This window comes from Podarcis liolepis, assembly GCF_965112155.1.
Source record: "Podarcis liolepis genome assembly, chromosome: 9".
NCBI classification, from domain to species: Eukaryota; Metazoa; Chordata; class Lepidosauria; order Squamata; family Lacertidae; genus Podarcis; species Podarcis liolepis.
This window is the reverse complement of record NC_139564.1, coordinates 78,518,015-78,539,774: the sequence shown is the minus strand read 5'-3', so window position 1 is coordinate 78,539,774 and position 21,760 is coordinate 78,518,015. Positions and strand designations below refer to the sequence as shown.

Here is a 21,760-nt window from a genome sequence, read left to right as displayed (position 1 = left end):
ATTTAGCTCAGCCATGAGGAATCTTTTGCCCCCCACCCCAAGATGTTGCTGAACTACAACTCCCACAATTCCTGGCATTATTGAAAGGGCTGATGGGAGTTCAGCTGCATTTGGAAAGCAAAAGCCCCTGTGCCACCTGATCTAGCTTCACACTGACCAGCAGTTTTTCCCTAGGGTTCAGACGGGGGGAATTCCCTTTTTTTTATAAAAAAATGATATTTATTAAAGTTTAACAATTACAAAAAAAGAAAAACAAGCAGTGATAAAAAAGAAAAAAGATTACAATACATCAAAAATAAAAGAAAAATACAATACTAAGGAAAAAAAGAGAAAAGAAAAAAACAACCCAAAAACAGTACAGCAAAGCAATAAGAGTGAAAAAACAAAAACATTTAAAAACACGAACATCCAGTATTTTCATATCTTTATCTTTCATTTACTTGTTTCCTTGACTTCCTCACACCTCCCTTTTTGTATTCTAATTCAATTAGTTGTTTCTGCAAGTCCTTTCCCTCTTTCTCAAACTTTGTTCCATAGTTTATCTTGACACAATTTAACCTTAAATTTTACACTTTGACCCATTAACAATCTATTTTTACTTAATTCTTTATAACCGTTCTGCTGAAACCATGTGTCAGAGCTGCTTCCAGATCCTAGCTCACAGAGGATCACGCTAGCCAGCGGTCACTTGTAAAAGTCTTTTATTGAGTTACAGTTTCCATTCTCAAGCTGCTGCGCGCAGCTCTACGTCTTAAGGGTCAGACCGGCGAAGCTCCGTCTGAGTCTCCGCCCCCTGTACACCAACTTAATACCCTAGCCTTACTCCACCTTTTCCGCCTGACTGTTCTTCTCTGGGTCCCTCTGCCCCCCGGGGTCTCTTCCTTCCGGGATTCTTCTGACGCTGACCCCCCGGACCCTCCTGTCTCCTTGCGCCGGGCTTTAGGACCTGGCTCCCTTTCCGGGCTGCTTACTGCGCCACCTTCCTGTGCATTTGAACTTGGTGCGCGCGCCCAACCTTCCACTTTCCGTCTGACCGTTTCTTCGCTCCCCGATGGAGGTGTGGCCACTCCTGACTCGTGCCCTCCCTCCTGTTGTGAGCTGCCAGCGCTTGATACCTGGCGCCCTTCCTCTCCCCTGCTCTCTGTTGGTGACGCTGGTCCCGATTTCCAACTGCTCCCCTCTGAGCCCCCTCTGGCCCTTTCTTCCTGGGGTGTCCCCCTAGGCTCCCCCCTTGCCCTGGCCACTGGTGCTCCTTTCTGTGAATCTTCTGATTCACTGGAAAGACTCGGAGATCTCGGGTCGTCGTCATCACTCATCTTTTCTTCTGCCTCCTCCCCCTCGCTCTCTGTTTCCTCCCTTGCCCTTGCCTCTGCTCCTGAACCCCTGACACCATGTAAATTCATTCCAGCATCTTTCTAACATTCATTAATTTTACAAAGTTTTTGTAAATATACTTTAAATTTTTTCCAATCTTCTTCCACCGACTCTTCTCCCTGGTCTCGGATTCTGCCAGTCATTTCCGCCATTTCCATGTAGTCCATCAGTTTCATCTGCCATTCTTCCCTGGTAGGTAGATCTTGCGTCTTCCAGTATTTTGCAATAAGTATTCTTGCTGCTGTTGTGGCATACATAAAAAAAGTTCTATCTTTCCTTGGCACCAATTGGCCAACCATGCCCAAAAGCAAGGCCTCTGGTTTCTTCAGAAAGGTATATTTAAATACCTTTTTCATTTCATTATAGATCATCCAGACGGGGGGGAATTCCCAATCCTACCTGGAGCTATCTGGGATTCAACCCAGGATCTTCTGCTTTAAAATGGAGCTACAGTCCTAAAACAAGCATTTTGTGCACACACGGGCTTCCTTTTGCACTCCCCCCCCCCCCGCTTTCATTCTGGCCCTGTGTATTTCCTCCCTGCTTCCCTCCCCTCCCCCAACACTTGGTCGCTGTTTTCCACTGCCTCTCACACTTTATTGGCATGCATCTGGAATCTGTGGCCTCCCGTGGCGTAATTGTCCAGGTACACCATGTTCTGCCTTTTGCAATAGATAGTGATAGAAATTGCTGGCAGCATCCAAATAATTTATCTCACTGCTCGCCTCCTTAGGCCACATTAATATTGCTGACATTTAAGAGGTGAGGATGTTTGGATGTGCATTTCATCAGCTCCATCTCATGGATTCTAAAGAGCTTTAAATTGGGGAGATGCATTATTGTCTTGAAGAAGATGCAAGCAAGGTTTCAACGACACTTCCTGGAAAGAAATATCCACAGCTGCTCCAGCCCAGGGAATTCAGGAAACGTGATCCTGCAGGCTGTCAGGCTGCTTAGACTATATATGGAAAAAGCAGTTCAAAGTGGCAAGTTTGCCAGATGATGTTTTCTTTGTGCAGGGGTAGCACTTCTGCCTTAGCATCCTACAATCACACAAACATCCTACATCACACAAACATAGGGTGGACAGGGAACCTTTGACTGTTCAGAGACTGCTAGACTACAGCTCCCATACAGAGGAAAGTGAAAGATGAGGATAGTTGGTTTAATGATCTCTGGCAGGCAATCAAGCCCCGATAAGAAGTAATAACTCTCCGGCAGTTTTATGTACGTTATGTACGTTATGTACGTTTATTTTACAAAAAGACACATCCAGAGCCTGGCATTTTGCCTGCTTGCATTTACATTTGTTGGCCAGTATGAAGTTTCCCTCCTCCCACAGCAGGAAGGACGCCAGGCTTCCGCCTTTCTCCTCTTGCCCTTCCGTTCCCTACTGATTTTATCCAGACACCTGGATTGGGGACTGAGAGGCTGACCTCCTCCCTCCTCACAGCCACTCAACCCTGACTCAGACCTCTGCTCATCTGCTGATTGCCTAGCAATGCTCTGGCTGCCTTCCAACTCTTCCTCTCCTTGAAAGCTAATACAGACCCTCCAGAAAGAGGGGTTGAACTGCCCTTTATCGATTCTGACAACCAGTTCTCATCTGCAGAGTCAGACCCTTGTTCATTTAGTTCAGTCTCTGAGTCTAACTCATCCCCTGCACTCTGGGGGGGGGCACATTCCTGACAGTCAGATGTGCACTCTGGATTTTAAGAAAGCTGATTTGAAAAGAAAAAAAAGACTTAAAGAACTACTGGTGAGATCCAATGACCAAGCGAACAGTCTGTGAGCACCTAGAAAGGAATGCTGTGCTCACCAATAGTCAGCATGGATTTCTGAAAAATAAGTCATGTCAGACTAACCTGATCTCATTTTTTGACAGAATTACAAGCCTGGTAGATGAAGGGAATGCAGTGGATGTAGCCTACCTTGATTTCAGCAAGGCATTTGACAAGTTGCCCCATGATATTCTTGTAAAGAAGCTGGTAAAATGCGGTCTTGACTATGCTACCACTCAGTGGATTTGTAACTGGCTGACTGACCGAACCCAAAGGGTGCTCATCAATGGTTCCTCTTCATCCTGGAGAAGAGTGACTAGTGGGGTGCCACAGGGTTCTGTCTTGGGCCCGGTCTTATTCAACATCTTTATCAACGACTTGGATGATGGACTCAAGGGCATCCTGATCAAATTTGCATATGACACCAAACTGGGAGGGGTGGCTAACACCCCAGAGGACAGGATCACACTTCAAAACGACCTTGACAAATTAGAGAACTGGGCAAAAACAAATAAGATGAATTTTAACAGGGAGAAATGTAATAATAATATAATAATAATTTATTATTTATACCCCGCCCATCTGGCTGGGCCTCCCCAGCCACTCTGGGCGGCTTCCATAAGACCAAAAATACAGTAAAATCACACGTTAAAAACTTCCCTGAACAGGGCTGCCTTAAGATGTCTTCTGAATGTCAGGTAGTTGTTTATCGCTTTGACATCTGATGGAAGGGCTTTCCACAGGGCGGGTGCCACTACCAAGAAGGCCCTCTGCCTGGTTCCCTGTAGCTTTGCTTCTCTCAATGAGGGAACCGCCAGAAGGCCCTCGGTGCTGGACCTCAGCGTCCGGGCAGAATGATGGGGGTGGAGACGCTCCTTCAGGTATACTGGACCGAGGCCGTTTAGGGCTTTAAAGGTCAGCACCAACACTTTGAATTGTGCTCGGAAACGTACTGGGAGCCAATGTAGGTCTTTCAAGACCGGTGTTATATGGTCTCGGCGGCCGCCCCCAGTCACCAGTCTAGCTGCCGCATTCTGGATTAGTTGTAGTTTCCGAGTCACCTTCAAAGGTAGCCCCATGTAGAGTGCATTGCAGTAGTCCAAGCGGGAGATAACCAGAGCATGCACCACTCTGGCGAGACAGTCCGCAGGCAGATAGGGTCTCAGCCTACGTACCAGATGGAGCTGGTAAACAGCTGCCCTGGATACAGATTTGACCTGTGCCTCCATGGACAGCTGTGAGTCCAAAATGACTCCCAGGCTGCGCACCTGATCCTTCAGGGGCACAGTTACCCCATTCAGGACGAGGGAATCCTCCACACCTGCCCGCCTCCTGTCCCCCAAAAACAGTACTTCTGTCTTGTCAGGATTCAACCTCAATCTGTTAGCCGCCATCCATCCTCCAACCGCCTCCAGACACTCACGCAGGACCTTCACTGCCTTCACTGGTTCTGATTTAAAAGAGAGGTAGAGCTGGGTATCATCAGCATACTGATGAACACCCAGCCCAAACCTCCTGATGATCTCTCCCAGCGGCTGCATGTAAATGTTGAAAAGCATGGGGGAGAGGACAGAACCCTGAGGCACCCCACAAGTGAGAGCCCAGGGGTCTGAACACTCATCCCCCCCCACCACTTTCTGAACACGGCCCAGGAGGAAGGAGCGGAACCACTGTATGACAGTGCCCCCAGCTCCCAGCCCCTCAAGACGGTCCAGAAGGATGCTATGGTCGATGGTATCAAACGCTGCTGAGAGATCCAGCAGAACTAGGAAACAGCTCTCACCTTTGTCCCTAGCCCACCGGAGATCATCAACCAGTGCGACCAAGGCAGTTTCAGTCCCATGATGAGGCCTGAATCCCGACTGGAAGGGATCCAAATGGTCCGCTTCTTCCAGGCGTGCCTGGAGTTGTTCGGCAACCGCTCGCTCAATCACCTTGCCCAGGAATGGAAGATTTGAGACTGGGCGATAATTGGCCATTGTGGCCGCATCTAAAGATGTTTTTTTAAGAAGCGGTTTTATAACCGCCTCTTTCAGCGGGTCTGGGAAGGCTCCCTCACGGAGGGAAGCATTCACCACCCCACGAAGCCCATCGCCTAGTCCTTCCCGGCTAGCTTTTATAAGCCAGGATGGGCAAGGATCCAGGAGACAGGTGGTTGGTTTCACTCGTCCAAGCAGCCTGTCCACATCCTCAGAGGTAACAGATTGGAATTGATCCCACTCAACTTGACTAGACAGAACTCTAGCACTCTCCCGCCCCGGCCCTGCTCCCACGGTGGAGTCTACTTCTTCCCGAATCTGAGAGATTTTATCTGCAAAAAACTTTGCAAAATCATTGCAGGAGAACATGTGGCCCGTACTGGGCCCCGATGTTGCAGGTGGTTCCGCTAAATTGTGAACCACCTGAAAAAGTCTCCTGCTGCTGTTTTCTGCAGATGCAATAGAGGCGGTGAAGAAATTCTTCTTCGCCGTCGCTATCACCACTTGGTAGGCTCGACGTTGAGCTCTAACCTGTGTCCGGTCAGATTCGGAATGAGTTATCCGCCACCGGTGCTCTAGCCGTCTCAATGATTGTTTCATTGCCCTCAGATCCGTGGAAAACCACGGGGCTGTCTGGGCTCCATGCAATCGGAGAGGGCGCTTCGGAGCCAAACAGTCAATAGCCCTGGTTAACTCCACATTCCAGCGGGCCACCAGGGAATCGGCTGAAAGGCCATCAACATGGGATATAGCATCCCCTACCACTCTCTGGAAACCATTTGGATCCATTAAGTGGCGGGGGCGGACCATCCGAATTGGTCCCATCTCCCTGCAGAGGGGATGGGTCGCAGAGAAGTCCAGTTGCACCAGGAAGTGATCTGACCATGGCACTTCTTTCGTTTCGCTTTTACTTAGTGTCAGATCACCAACATCCATAGAGGTAAACACCAGGTCCAAGGCATGTCCACGGCTATGGGTTGGGCCAGACTTATTCAGGGACAGCCCCATGGAGGCCATGCTTTCCACGAAGTCCCGAGCGGCCCCTTGTAAGGTCGTGTCGGCATGGATGTTAAAATCCCCTAGGACGACTTCCGGAGGCGGCGCGAAACGGCAATGGCGGTCCTCTTCAGCTGCTGAAGAGGGGCTCCGCGGAAAAGGGTCATGCGCTGCGGCACAGCGACGACCCATCCAGAAAAACCATGGGTAGAGTGAGCCCGTGGCCGTGGGGTTCGGCGGGCACCAGGAGCGACCTCGGAAACGAAGAAGGGACCCCGTAAGGGGCTCCGGAACGTGGAGGGGGTAGCGGTGCTGTGAATCCATCGCTCTTTCCGCGGAAGTGAAGCCGCGCGGCTGCTGCTGATGAGCGCTGACCTTTCTTCTTTGAACATCTGATCTGAAACAACATACTCGTGAGTAAGAAATCTGAGACCCTATTGGAACTTAAATTTTGTGAATTTTGGCTGAAAGCGGGAGACGCTAAAAAGGAAGTCAGTCTTCCGGCTCTGTTTAAAGTATTGAGCAAAGACTTATTAAAGTGGAAGCGTTGAAAGGAGTCTAAAAGAAGTTGGAATTTACCTTGCAAATTCGGATTTAATTGTTTAAAGGTGAAAGAAAAGCTAAAACTGTATTATAAGTGGTCAGAGACTGCGATTTCTCTTTCTACTTTTTGTGGATTACAAAGTTACGAAACCCAGCTCCCGGGCTGTCTGGATATAAAGTAACATCAGATTGCGGAAACTGTATATAAAACGTAAAGTCACATCAGGCTATTTTGTAACTTATAAAAAAGGAACTGTTGCATGCACCTTTGGAAAGAACTTCTACTCTCTGCAGTTAAAAGGTGAATTTAGAGGGTTCCCCCCCTGTTCTGGATTTTAACTAACTTTTTTTTTTCTGGGAACTTAATGGCGGAAATTTTTTATCCTTCTCCTTAATTTCTGGGGAGCTCCCCCTGCTGGATTGTGGAATTATTAGTCTCTGGGAACTGCTGGTTGTTTTGGAATTTTTACGTCTGGAGGTTTACTTTCTGAATTGCTTTTCCCATGGGATTTACAATTTGACCTTGACACTTGGACAGCTGTGGAATGAGTGGTACAGCAAAAACAAGGGCTGCCAAGAAAGCAAAACAAACCGAACTGTTGCAATCAACGCTGCCTGTGCAGCCACATAGATCATCTGTTCCAATTGTGACAGGTCTGCAAGAAGGACAACCCAAACAGCCAGCTTTTGGGGATATGGCTGCAGGAGGGCTAGACCCTGTCTCTAAAGAAATATTAGATCAGCTGGCTGCATTAAATAAGAAAGCTGATGAACAAGCAGCCAAATTTGAGGAACAAGCGGCTAAATTTGATCAGGTGACAGCTACAATTAACAGACTGACAGACCAAGTCGCTTTAAATACACAGGCAATAGGCAACACTGAAAAGACTATAACAGAAAATCGAAAATTAGCCGAGGAAGCAAATACTAAAGCAGACCAAAATAAAAAGAAGATAGAAGAATTAAGAGGAGAAGTAAGACCACTGAGCAGACAGGTTACTGAACAGCAAGTGTATCTGTCCATGGCGGAACTGAAAAACAGGGAAAGCAATCTCAGGCTTAGAAATATCCCAGAATTAGAAAAATAAGATCTGATTGGCTTTTTGACAGCAGAAATATCCAAGTTCTGGGGTCTGGCAGAAGAGAAGGACTTTAAAATTGTCACCGCCTTTAGATTGGGAAGAGTGGCCAAGAAGGACAAACCAAGAGACTGCTTGATCATTTTGAGATCTAAGCAAGAAAAAGATAATATACTCGGCCTGCATTTTAAAAATTCATTGGTGATCCAGGGAAAGACAGCAGAAATCTTCAGAGACATACCAAAACAGCTACTGGATTTAAGAGCTACATATAAAGACCTGGCAAGCTTATTGAGAAACAACACAATACCCTACAGGTGGGAATTTCCTCAAGGACTATCTTTTACTTGGAAAGGGAAGAAGGTAAGAATCAGAACAGCAGAGGAGCAAGAAAAGTTCCTAAACGATCACGGGGAGGACCTTCGGAAAGGAGTAGCAGGAGCTTGGCCACCTCCTTCGTTTGGTTTCAATCCGGTTCCACCTCCAGACAAAGACGACAAAGGAGACACCCCCACTGGCCAATAAATTGATTCAGGATGTCTCTGCAGCTTCTTAGTTGGAACATTCATGGCGCAAATTCTCCCGAAAAAAGGAAAAGGATTTTTCACATATTGAGAAAAGAACAATTAGACGTCATTTGCCTTCAAGAAACACATGTGACTAGGCTCCACAGGAGAGTGTTAATTAACAAGAGACTAGGCCAAGAATTTATTTCATCAGACAAGGTCAAAAAAAGAGGAGTAGTGATATATGCAAAGGAGAGCCTAGCACCAAAGTTGGTGTTTAAAGATGAACAAGGAAGAATCTTGGCGATTGAAATACAATCACAAGGAGAAAAATTTTTGATAGTAGGAATTTATGCACCAAACGATGGGAAATCGGAATTTTATAAGAAGCTGCATGAGATAATGTTGGACCATATTGACTATACCAACATCATTCTGATGGGAGATATGAATGGGGTTGTCTCCACCTACATGGATAAGTCACAAAATCAGAACTTGACCAATGATGGCAGACTTCCAAGGTCTTTTTTCGAACTTACAGACAATATGGACTTGATTGATATTTGGAGGACAAAGAACCCTCTAGGTAAAGAGGGAACATTCTTTTCTGAGGCCCACCTATCTTGGACAAGAATCGACCAAATCTGGATATCTAGAGGACTGGCACCTAAGACTAAAAAAATAGAGATTTGTCCTAAAACTTGCTCCGACCATAACGCCTTGAAAATAGACTTGAGACTTACACCAGCTGGATCCTTCAGATGGAGAATGAATGACTACCTGTTTAGAGACCAGGAGATTGTGAAGAAGGCCCAAAAAACGTTGAAAGATTACTTTGAAATAAATTTGAATACTTCGGTGGAAAAGAAAATAATCTGGGACGCGAGTAAAGCTGTTATGAGAGGGTTCCTGATACAACAGAATACTATTAAGAAAAAACTCTGGAATGGTAAAAAGGATAAGATTTTGGAGAAGATAAGAGACGGAGAGAAAAAGTTGAGACTAAACCCAAAATCAAAAGAAGTTTTAAGAGAAATAAAATTCCATCAAGCACAATATGCGAAATTGATAAATCAAGAAGTTGAATGGAAAATTAAACAGATGAAACAAAGATCATTCGAATCGGCAAATAAATGTGGGAAGCTGCTGGCATGGCAGCTGAAAAAGAGACAAAAACTGAACTTTGTTACCAATCTGGAGGTTGAAGGAGAATGTATTCAGAAACCAGAAGAAATTAGAAAGTGTTTCCAGAGATATTTTAAAAAATTGTTTACTCAAGGACCCCAAGTAGAGACTGAGATAAACAAATTTCTAAAAAGCCATGGCCTGCAAAAACTAACACAAGACAAACAAACAGCCCTGAACTACAAAATAACACAACAGGAAATTGAAAGTGCCATTCAGAACATGCAATTAGGCAAATCCCCAGGCCCAGATGGACTTACCTCCAAATATTATAAGACATTGAAGGAATATTTGGCCCAGCCACTAATGGAGGTATGTAACCAAATTATGGAAGGGAAGGGGGCACCAGAATCGTGGAAAGAGGCATTCATCACTTTGATACCAAAATTGGAATCTGAAAAGACTCAACTTAGGAACTACCGTCCCATCTCACTCCTAAACGTGGATTACAAAATTTTTGCTGATATTTTGGCAAACAGACTGAAAAAAGTTTTAAACGAAGTAATTCATAAAGACCAAGCAGGCTTTCTCCCTGGTTGGCATTTGTCTGACAACACCAGGAATATTATTGATGTTTTGGAGTTATTACAGACAAACTTGAACACGAAAGCAGCTTTGATTTTCATAGACGCTGAGAAGGCCTTTGATAATATATCTTGGAAATTTATGAAGAAAAATTTGGAAGGGATGGGAGTGGGAAGGGCGTTCCAAAATGGTATCGAAGCAATTTATTCAGAACAAAAAGCCAAATTGATAGTAAATAATGTGGTGTCAGAGGAGTTTAAAATTGAAAAAGGGACACGACAGGGATGCCCCTTATCACCCTTGTTATTTATTTCTGTCCTGGAGGTGCTGCTGAACTTGATTAGGAAGGACCAGCTGGTGGAAGGAATACAGGTCGGAGAAAAACAATATAAACTGAAGGCTTTTGCAGACGATTTGGTTTTGACAGTACAGGAGCCAGAAACTAGTACAAAAAGAGCTTTAGAACTAATCTCTGAGTTTGGTCGGGTGGCGGGATTCAAGTTGAACAAACAAAAAACTAAGGTCTTGGCAAAAAACTTGACACCTTCAGAAATAGAATGGTTCCAGAAGGAAACAGAATTAAATGTGGTTACAAAAGTGAAATACCTGGGGGTTAACTTGACTGGGAAAAATTTGAATTTGTTTAAAGATAATTATGAAAAATGTTGGTCTGAAATTAAAAAGGACTTAGAAACTTGGTCAAGATTGAAACTTTCCTTGTTGGGAAGTGTCAGGGGTTTAGGAGCAGAGGCACGGGCAAGGGAGGAAACAGAGAGCGAAGGGGAGGAGGCAGAAGAAAAGATGAGTGATGACGACGACCCGAGATCTCCTAGTCTTTCCAGTGAATCAGAGGATTCACAGAAAGGAGCACCAGTGGCCAGGGCAAGGGGGGAGTCTAGGGGGGCACCCCAGGAAGATAGAGCCAGAGGGGACTCAGGGGAGAGCAGCTGGAAATCGGGACCAGCGTCACCGCCAGGAAGCAGGGAAGAGGAAGGGAGCCAGGGGGGAAGCGCTGGCAGCTCACCACAGGAGGGAGGGCATGAGTCAGGAGTGGCCACACCTCCATCGGGGAGCGAAGAAACGGTTAAGAGGAAAGTGGAAGGTTGGGCGCGCGCGCCAAGTTCAAATGCAGAGGAAGGCGGCGCAGTAAGCAGCCCCGAAAGAGAGCCAGGTCCTAAAGCCCGGCGCAAGGAGACAGGAGGGTCCGGGTCAGCGTCAGAAGAATCCCGGAAGGAAGAAACCCCGGGGGGTAGAGGGACCCAGAGGAGGACAGTCAGGCGGAAAAGGTGGAGCAAGGCTAGGATATTAAGTTGGTGCACACGGGGCGGAGACTCAGACGGAGCTTCGCCGATCTAGCTACTAGACGTAGAGTTGCGCGCAGCAGCGTGAGAATGGAAACTGTAATTCAATAAAGACTTTTACTTAATGATCGCTGGCTAGCGTGATCCTGTGTGAGCTAGGATCTTCAAGCAGCTCTGACAGTAAGCTCCGTCTCCCTCTTGTGGGCATCTACAGCCTCGAGGAGGGGAGAGAAACAGGTGCCTACTAGCGAGCTCACGAACGGCAGACGACATGACGGCTGAGCAGCAGATAGAGGAACTCAGAAACGCAGTGGCACAACTGAACGCCGAGGCTCTCGCATCCAGGAAGAGAGAGGAGGAAGCAGCTGCCGCCTGCAGGGATCTCCAGGTCAGGTTAGACGTGCTGACAAAGCAGACACCCCGGCAGGAGGGAATTGGGTTGGCGAGACGGACAGGCGGGCTGGTCTCTCACTTCGATGGGAACCTGCAACAGTATCCCAACTTTAGAGCCGACGTACTGTGCGCACTGCAACTGCTGCATAAAGACTTCAGAGATGAACAAGAGAGAGTGGGGTTCATCATGTCCCATTTGCATGGGGATGCGAAAGCATGGCTACGCAATTTATGGAGAGATAAGGATCCGGCGCTCCAGAATGCAGATGCCTTTATTAAAGCGATGGATGGGTGTTTTTTATCAAGTATTGACGTGGATCTTGCACGGAAGGAGGTGCATGGGCTGAGACAAGGGAGGGCCAGCGTCAGGCAGTATCATGCCCGCTTTTTCGCCTTGGTCAGTGCCCTGGAATGGGACAGAGATTCGGCTCCTGTAAGAGACCTCTTTTGGGAGGGGCTGCACAACTCGATTAAAGATGAGATCGCGAGGGGGGAGAGACTCCGAACCACCCAGGAGGTCGTTCAGAGGGCACTGGCAGTGGGGGTGAGGCTGGAAGGACGTCCGTGGAGCAGGGACGAAGGGCGTGAAGGGCGCGAACCAGCCAGGGGCCCCTCCTTCCTTCCCAGAGAAGCAGCGCGGGCGCAATCCACGCCTCCGCCAGGAGGAGGAGCCGAACCTATGGAGGTTGGAGGTGCAAGGGCTCAGTCAGCAACCAGAGCCCTAGCACCGGCAGCAGTGAAAGCGAAGCCTCCTAGAGGGAACAGGAAGTGTTACGTCTGTGAAGAGCCAGGGCATATGGCAAAAGAGTGTCCCCAGAGGCTCCACAAGCTTACTGCAGCCTCGGCAATGGTGACTGCAGCACCGCAGCAAGGGGGACCACAGCAGGGAAACGACGCAGTCTGGCTGGAGGAAGAGGCCCTGGGGCCCAGCCAGACGTGTTAGTGACGCAGTCCCCAGAGGTTTTACAGCCCGTGAACCCCCTCCCGCCCAAACCAGTGGTGAGGCTCACCGCATCTCTCCAGCTGCCCAATGGAATCACCACTGACGTGCCAATCACCATTGACTCAGGCAGCAATGCGGACTTTATAGGGCAGGACTTTGTCGACACACACGCTATACAGTTGCTGCCGGCCACACTGCCCCTGCAGGTTGTCACGGTGGATGGCAGGGAGTTGCTAGGGGGGCAAGTGGTGAAGCAGACGCCGCCCATGGCGATGCGACTTGGAAATCACAAAGAAATCATCAGCTTCAATGTCACTCAACTATCGGATACGCCCATTGTATTGGGAATGAGTTGGCTGGACAAGCACAGCCCAACGCTGGCTTGGTACCAGAGGCAGCTGATCTTCGGCTCTTCCTTTTGTGCTGAACACTGCATCGTGCCCCGGCAGGAAGGAGAGGAAGAGGAGTCACAGCTGCTGCTAGGCACGCTGCAAGCGATTCCCCACAAGTACGCAGAATTTTTGGAAGTTTTCTGCGAGAAGGAGGCGGACAGGCTGCCCCCTCACAGACCATATGACTGCAAGATTGACCTGCTGCCGGGGGTGGCGCTGCCTAAGGGGAAACTGTATTCCATGTCAGAGGACGAGCTGCAGGAACTCAAACAGTTCATAGATCATAATTTGGAGCGCGGTTTCATCCGAGAGTCCAAGGCAGCGGGGGGCAGCCCAGTATTCTTTGTTAAGAAGCAAGACACGCCCCAAAAAAGACTGGTCGTGGACTATCGCATTTTAAACAATGGGACCAAGCCGTCGGACTTCCCCATGCCCCGAATCGACGACCTCCTGGCGAAGGTGCGGAAGGGAAAAGTGTTCACCAAGTTAGACCTGCGAGGGGCGTACAACCTCATTCGTATGCGGGAGGGAGATGAGTGGAAGACGGCCATGTTCACGCCACTGGGTACCTACGAATACAGAGTTATGCCCTTTGGATTGCAAAATGGCTCCCACGTTTTTCAAGCTTTCATGCATCACGTGTTGGCGGGACTTCTCTACAAGACGTGCGTCTGTTTCTTAGATGACATCCTGATCTTTTCGGAATCGCAGCAGGAGCATGACAGACACGTCAAGGAAGTGCTGACCAGACTAAAGCAACATAGGCTCTACGCCAAGCTGGAGAAGTGCCAATTTGACGTGACGGAGGTGGATTTTCTGGGCTACAAGTTGTCTGACAAGGGGCTCGCCATGGACAGCGCCAAGGTTCGCGCGGTATTGGATTGGAAGAGTCCACGCAACCGGAAGGAGGTCCAACGGTTTGTCGGCTTTGCGAACTTCTATCGCAAGTTTATCAAGGGCTTCGCGATGCAGACAGCGGCCATCACAGACACGCTTAGCTCCAAGAAAAAGAAGTTCGTTTGGACAGAGGAGGCGGAGCAGTCCTTTCAGGCACTCAAGCGTCTCTTCGCGTCGGAAGAGCAGCTGCTTCACGTCAACCCCAGCAGGCCGATGAGGGTGGAGACAGACGCCTCGGACAGAGCCGTGGGGGCGGTCCTGCTGCAAAAGGACCAGCAGGGGGTGTGGCGACCGGCAGCGTTTTACTCCAGGAAGCTCAGCAAGTCCGAGCAGAACTACACCATCTGGGACAGGGAATTGCTGGCCATTCATGCAGCGTTCAAAGCGTGGAGGCACTTCCTGATCGGCGCCAAGCACACGGTGCAGGTTTGCACGGACCACAAGAATCTGGAGCACTGGCGCACGGCACAGTTCCTAAACCAGAGGCAGATACGTTGGGCGGAGTTTTTTGCAAACTTCGACTTCCGCATAGAGTATGTCCCGGGGGACACTAACATCATGGCGGACGCCCTCTCCCGTAAGCCACAGTATCTGGAGGACGCAACGCCAGCGGCCGCCATGCACATCTTCGCACCAACAGTATGGGCGTGCGCCGCGGCCACTGTGGACCTGGAGGCGGTGCGACGAGCGTTGCAGGATGACTCCTTCGCGCAAGCAAAGATGGCAGAGGTGCAAAGGGGCACGGCTGCGGCCGACGGTTTCCAGCTACGAGATGGTTTGCTCATCCGTAAGGGGGCCATCTACGTGCCGGGAGACGACCTTCGCGCCAAGGTGCTGCAGCAGCTGCACGACGCGCCCACGGCCGGGCACTTTGGCAAGGAGAAGACGGTGGAATTAGTAGCCAGGGATTTCTGGTGGCCTGGAATGAGAGGGGAGGTCGCAGACTACGTGGCGAGGTGTGACACCTGCCAGAGGGCCAAACCAGTGCACAAACCGCCGGCCGGACTGTTGGAACCGCTGCAAACTCCGGTCGAACCTTGGGAGAGGGTGGCCCTGGACTTTGTCACGGATCTGCCCAGCTCGAGGGGCAAGACGGCAGTGCTGGTGGTGGTGGACCTGTTTTCCAAGATGGCGCATTTCATTCCGTGTGCTAAAGTGGCCACGGCGGAGCAAACCGCCAAACTGTTCATAGACCACGTGTTCAAGGTTCACGGTCTGCCACGGTCTATTCTGTCCGACCGGGGGCGGCAGTTCATCTCGAATTTCTGGCAGAAGCTGATGGGCTTCCTGAACGTCAAGATCAACCTGGCGTCGGCGAGACACCCGCAGACCAACGGGCAAGCAGAGCGGGTCAATGCCATCATGCAGCAGTACCTGAGATGTTATGCAAATCAACAGCCTGCGACGTGGGTGGATTACCTGCCGCTTGCCGAGTTCGCCTACAACAACACAAAGCACGTGTCCACGGGGGTCACGCCGTTCTTCGCCAACAACGGGAGGCACCCCAGAACCTTCCCGGGACTGGAAAGAAGGGGGGAGGGGGAGCCGCAGACAGCAGATGCGTTCGCGTCGGAGCTGCAGGAAGTCCACGATCAGCTGAGGCGCCACCTGGAGCTGGCCAAACACGCATACAAGGTACAAGCGGACAAGCACAGAAGGGTTGGCGAAGAGCTCCACGTGGGAGACTGGGTTTGGTTAGCAGCCCACGCAGTGCCGGCCAGGTCGTTGGCCAAGAAGAAACTAGGGCATAAACAACTGGGGCCCTACCAAGTCGAAGAGCAGGTCAACCCGGTAGCTTTCAGACTGGCACTTCCGGAGGGTTCCAGAATGCATCCGGTATTCCACAGATCGGTGCTCACTCCCTACAAGGCACCGCACAGGTTCCAGGAACCCGGAACAGCGCCGAGTCCGGTCAGAGACAGAACAGGGCACGCGGGAGTGGCACAGAAGGAGCGCATCAACGAAGTCACGGAGATTTTGGACTCCAGATGGGGGGAAGAGGGGGTAGAATACTTTCTCGCCAAGGAGGGCGCCCCGGCCAGTGCGAACAGCTGGGTGCCGGGCTACGCCTTGGACGAACCTCTCCTCAAAGACGAGTTTCATGCCCTCTTTCCCCATAGACCTATGCCAGCAGACTTTTTCGACGACTGGCTTTTCACGCCCACGCTTTCGGCCAGCACTTTCCGGGGGTTCGACTCGGACGAGGACCCGACACAAGACGTCCGTTCCCCGGAGGGGTCACCCTCGGGATCTGCATCAGAACCCTCGTATTGGTGGGACGATAGACCAGAGGAGCAGTTCCGCAGACGGTGGCTGGAAGGCCCAGGACGAGCAACACCGCCAGGAGGAAGTGAGGGAGAGACGGACATGGACGTTTTCGGGGACGACCCTGGTTTCGAGCACGGCGGCACAGAGATGGAAGCGGAGGTGACCGTTGTCGACGAGAGCAGGGAGGAAGACCCGCGAGACTTCAGATGGAGGCCCGCCACGGGAAGCGACCGATATCCGACGTTCGTCCCTTTGCAACAGCAGCCCCCAGCTCCAGCACCGGAAGGAGGGGAGGGGGGAATGGGGGGCTTCGAGGGGGGGATGGATGTCAGGGGTTTAGGAGCAGAGGCACGGGCAAGGGAGGAAACAGAGAGCGAAGGGGAGGAGGCAGAAGAAAAGATGAGTGATGACGACGACCCGAGATCTCCTAGTCTTTCCAGTGAATCAGAGGATTCACAGAAAGGAGCACCAGTGGCCAGGGCAAGGGGGGAGTCTAGGGGGGCACCCCAGGAAGATAGAGCCAGAGGGGACTCAGGGGAGAGCAGCTGGAAATCGGGACCAGCGTCACCGCCAGGAAGCAGGGAAGAGGAAGGGAGCCAGGGGGGAAGCGCTGGCAGCTCACCACAGGAGGGAGGGCATGAGTCAGGAGTGGCCACACCTCCATCGGGGAGCGAAGAAACGGTTAAGAGGAAAGTGGAAGGTTGGGCGCGCGCGCCAAGTTCAAATGCAGAGGAAGGCGGCGCAGTAAGCAGCCCCGAAAGAGAGCCAGGTCCTAAAGCCCGGCGCAAGGAGACAGGAGGGTCCGGGTCAGCGTCAGAAGAATCCCGGAAGGAAGAAACCCCGGGGGGTAGAGGGACCCAGAGGAGGACAGTCAGGCGGAAAAGGTGGAGCAAGGCTAGGATATTAAGTTGGTGCACACGGGGCGGAGACTCAGACGGAGCTTCGCCGATCTAGCTACTAGACGTAGAGTTGCGCGCAGCAGCGTGAGAATGGAAACTGTAATTCAATAAAGACTTTTACTTAATGATCGCTGGCTAGCGTGATCCTGTGTGAGCTAGGATCTTCAAGCAGCTCTGACAGGAAGAATTGCAGCAGTTAAGATGAATGTATTGCCAAGAATGTTGTTTCTGTTTCAAACCCTTCAGATCGTGGACAGAGTGGAGTGTTTTGGAAAGTGGCAGAGGGACATTATGAAGTTTGTCTGGCAGGGCAAAAAGCCCCGAATAAAATTTAAAATACTAACAGACTCAAAGGAAAGAGGGGGATTTGCCCTGCCGGACTTAAGGTTGTACTATGAAGCTGCATCCTTCTGCTGGATGAAAGTTTGGTTTTTGTTAGAAAACACTGATGTCCTAGATCTGGAAGGGTTTAACAATGCTTTTGGGTGGCATGCATACTTGTGGTACGAAAAGGTAAAGTCTCATAAATTGTTTAAAAACCATATTGTCAGGAAAGCTTTATTCATTGTCTGGACTAAATATAAGGACTTACTTGAAAATAAGACTCCGAGGTGGCTTTCACCAATGGAGGCAAAGGCCCCAAAAAGACTTAATATGGAGGTTGGCTGGGCAAAATACTGCGAGATAATAGAAAAATGCGGAGATAATTGGAGACTGCTGAGTTTAGAAAAACTAAAAAACAAGGTGCGAGATTGGTTACATTATGCCCAAATCCAAGAGGTTTTTAAAAAGGACAAAAAATTGGTTTCCAGGTGGAAAAATCAAAACTAGAGTCAGAACTACTTGAACCTAAGACGAAAGTGCTCTCAAGAATGTATAACTTGTTGCTTAAATGGAATACTCAAGATGAGACAGTTAAATCAGCCATGATAAAATGGGCACAAGACATTGGGTACAACATTATGTTTGAAGACTGGGAAAGGTGATGGACCACCGGTATGAAATTTACGGCATGTAGTGCCTTAAAAGAAAACATTATGAAAATGATGTACAGGTGGTACATGACCCCAGTCAAACTTGCAAAGATATATCATTTGTCTGATAATAAATGTTGGAAATGTAAGGAGGCTGAAGGAACATTCTTCCACCTCTGGTGGACATGCCCGAGGGTGAAGGCCTTTTGGGAAATGATTTATAACGAGTTGAAAAAGGTATTTAAGTATACCTTCCATAAGAAACCAGAGGCCTTCCTCCTGGGCATTGTAGGCCAGAGAGTGTCAAAGAAAGATAGAACTTTCTTTTTATATGCAACTACAGCAGCAAGAATCCTTATAGCCAAATATTGGAAGGCACAGGAGCTACCCACGCTGGAAGAGTGGCATACGCAACTGATGGACTACATGGAATTAGCCGAAATGACTGGCAGAATCCGAGACCTGGGAGAAGAGGCAGTGGAAGAGGATTGGAAAAAATTTAAGGACTATCTACAAAAACATTATAAGTTATATGAATGTTGAGAATTTGCTAAGTTTTCGGAAAAACATGCTTCAGTATTGAGATTTGAAGACGATGGAAATTAAGTTATGACTGTGAAAAGTTTAAATTCTTAGAGTTTATAATTAGATGAAAGTACAAAAACACATGAAACAAGGTATCAATTTGCTGTTTATTTTTATTGTAAAGAAAGCAGGGGATGGAGGACGTGGGGAAGTCCAGTTGATTATGACAAATGATCTGGAAAAGTGAATTTTCTTTTATTTAATTTCTTCTTTCTTTTTGTAAAACCGCTTTTGTTGTGTTATTGACGATGTATTCTGACCTTGGAAAAAAAGCAATAAAAAATTATTATATATATATAAAAAAAATCCCCTAGGACGACCAAGCTAGGTGTCTCCAGGAGAACATCCGCCACGACCTGAAGCAGCTCGGGCAGGGAATCCTTGATGCAGCGGGGAGGTCGGTACACCAAAAGGAATCCTGTACTGCCCCTATTGCCCAACTTCCATAAAGTATTGCACTTGGGGGAAAAAAATGAGAGGCACAAATACAAGATGGGGGACACCTGGCTTGAGAGCAGTACATGTGAAAAGGATCTAGGAGTCTTGATTGACCACAAACTTGACATGAGCCAACAGTGTGACGCGGCAGCTAAAAAAGCCAACGCAATTCTGGGCTGCATCAATAGGAGTATAGCATCTAGATCAAGGGAAGTAATAGTGCCACTGTATTCTGCTCTGGTCAGACCTCACCTGGAGTACTGTGTCCAGTTCTGGGCACCACAATTCAAGAAGGACACTGACAAACTGGAACGTGTCCAGAGGAGGGCAACCAAAATGGTCAAAGGCCTGGAAACGATGCCTTATGAGGAACGGCTAAGGGAGCTGGGCATGTTTAGCCTGGAGAAGAGGAGGTTAAGGGGTGATATGATAGCCATGTTCAAATATATAAAAGGATGTCACATAGAGGAGGGAGAAAGGTTGTTTTCTGCTGCTCCAGAGAAGCGGACACGGAGCAATGGATCCAAACTACAAGAAAGAAGATTCCACCTAAACATTAGGAAGAACTTCCTGACAATAAGAGCTGTTCGACAGTGGAATTTGCTGCCAAGGAGTGTGTTGGAGTCTCCTTCTTTGGAGGTCTTTAAGCAGAGGCTTGACAACCATATGTCAGGAGTGCTCTGATGGTGTTTCCTGCTTGGCAGGGGGTTGGACTCGATGGCCCTTGTGGTCTCTTCCAACTCTATGATTCTATGATTCTATGAAATACTCAAAGATTGGTGGGAGTTTCTCATAGTTGATGGCACAATCACAAACAATACTAACAAGAAAGAAAAGTGGGAGACATTTAAAGAAACTGGTATGTATGGCTCTCTAAAGAGCTTACAGATAAGCTGAGATTTAAGAAATGGAAGCAAGTGCAAATAACAAAAAAAGAGTATTAACCAGCATTTCCCAAATTTGGGTCTCTAGCTGTTTTTTGGACCACAACTCCCATCATCCCTAGCTAGCAGGACCAGTGGTCAGGGATGATGGGAATTGTAGCCTAAAAAGCAGCTAGAGACACAAGTTTGAGAAACAGAAACTTCATTATATACAAATAGCCAACATTTGCAGGGAGAAAGTCAGGTGGGATAAAGGTGGCCATCTGTCATGGATGCTTTGGCTGAGATTTCTTGCATTGTTTCAGGCAAAAAAATGTCTTGGGGGTGTGTGACCTTATTTCCAGTAGCATTCTGCATTTCATATAAATATAGGATAGGGTTACATTTGGAATACTCTTTTGGTTGCCCTGTCTGAAAACCAGATGAAGTCAGTAGCACTTTTCACATGTTTGCATCATGCACACGATAGATGTGTGGAGGAGGAAGGGAGATTGCGGCTGCTGTCTTCACACTCATTAGCTCCCAAGCAGCAAAATGCTTTGGCTCGGTTCTGTGTGGGAATCCAGATCCCCTCTAAACTATCACACCAGCATCCTTTCTAGCTTCCTTTTTCCTCTTTTCTTCACCTTGAGTCCTCGTGACAAATATGCAAGAGTTCCCCCGACTCTTGCTTGGAAGACACCTTGCTCACTTACTTTTATTTCGGAATTGACAGTGTTCTCCTGGTGCCCACTTGCTGCAAAGGAAGGAAGAATTGCAGGGACTAAGATGGAGGTAGTGGGGAGAGAGCCATTTCCAACACCTCCTGTTCTCATTCTGCCAGGGGATGGAAGAGCAGCCTCTGTTTTTGCTCTGACCAGGGGCCGATTACAAGAAGGGTGAACACAATCACAAGTTCCTCACCCCCTCTATAGCACAACACAGCTCAGTCCCAGAGAGGCATCTTTTCCATTTGCCTGAGTGGCTCCCTCAACTCAGGACCCTTTTGCTTCTCTCCTTCCTTCCCTCCCTCCTCCACTTGTTTGCTTGTCTGCCTCAGTCCCGTCCTCTCCCTGCCTGTGGCCAGTGCCAGACACTGCTCTGTGGGGCTTTTGGCGTGGTGCCTCCTCCGAGACCTGAGGAGGCTCCTGAGTTGGCGGACCTGCGGCTGGCACCCCGGTCCGTCAACTCAGGACCCGGCGCACGCGCAAGAGAGCCGTGGGGAAAGGTCTGCTTGCAAGATGCTGCGGCGGAAACCAATGCAGCTTGAACTGAAGCTGGACGACATCGAGGAATTTGATGGCGCCCGCAAGGAACTTGAGAGTCATAGGAAGCATGAGGAGGTGGGTGTGGTGGGAGCCAGTGATGGTGAGGGTGCGCTGGGACTCAACACTGATCATGAGAGCCAGTAGCAGATGATACATGACCGGATTGGCTAAAAAACCCCAGCCCAAACCAAACAACTGTTCATCTCAGTTTGGGAACTTTGAGTTCTAGAGCCCAAAGGATGGACAGTGGCAGTGCCTGGTACCTGTGAGCTTTGGAAGAAAGCAGGAATTTGTTTCATGAGCCCAACAAACTCTGTTTAAAAATAGCAGAAGAGACTGAGCTTCTCTCCTCTAGAAATGGAATTCCTCCTTCAAGCAGAGCAAGTCTTGCTTTCCCTGCAAAGATGGGATCTCTGCCTTACTTGATGATTCCTTTTGTGCAACCTTGCTAGGCTGCCGTGCTTAATAAAATATTTGTTTTTAACTTTGCGTCCTTCATTGTGTAAACATAGATGGACATTTCTACTTATGAAAGAGACCTTGAGCCTTGCAGATGGGTGCAGCAACAGAA

At 48.9% G+C, this 21,760-nt stretch overlaps 1 pseudogene across 1 annotated transcript; it reads left to right on the top strand.

Annotated features, from left to right (window-relative positions):
- Positions 1-21,126: 21,126 nt before the first annotated feature.
- Positions 21,127-21,538, top strand: LOC310686212 (anaphase-promoting complex subunit CDC26-like; annotated as a pseudogene). Its single transcript has one exon. The product of its transcript is annotated as an anaphase-promoting complex subunit CDC26-like (transcript).
- Positions 21,539-21,760: the final 222 nt, after the last annotated feature.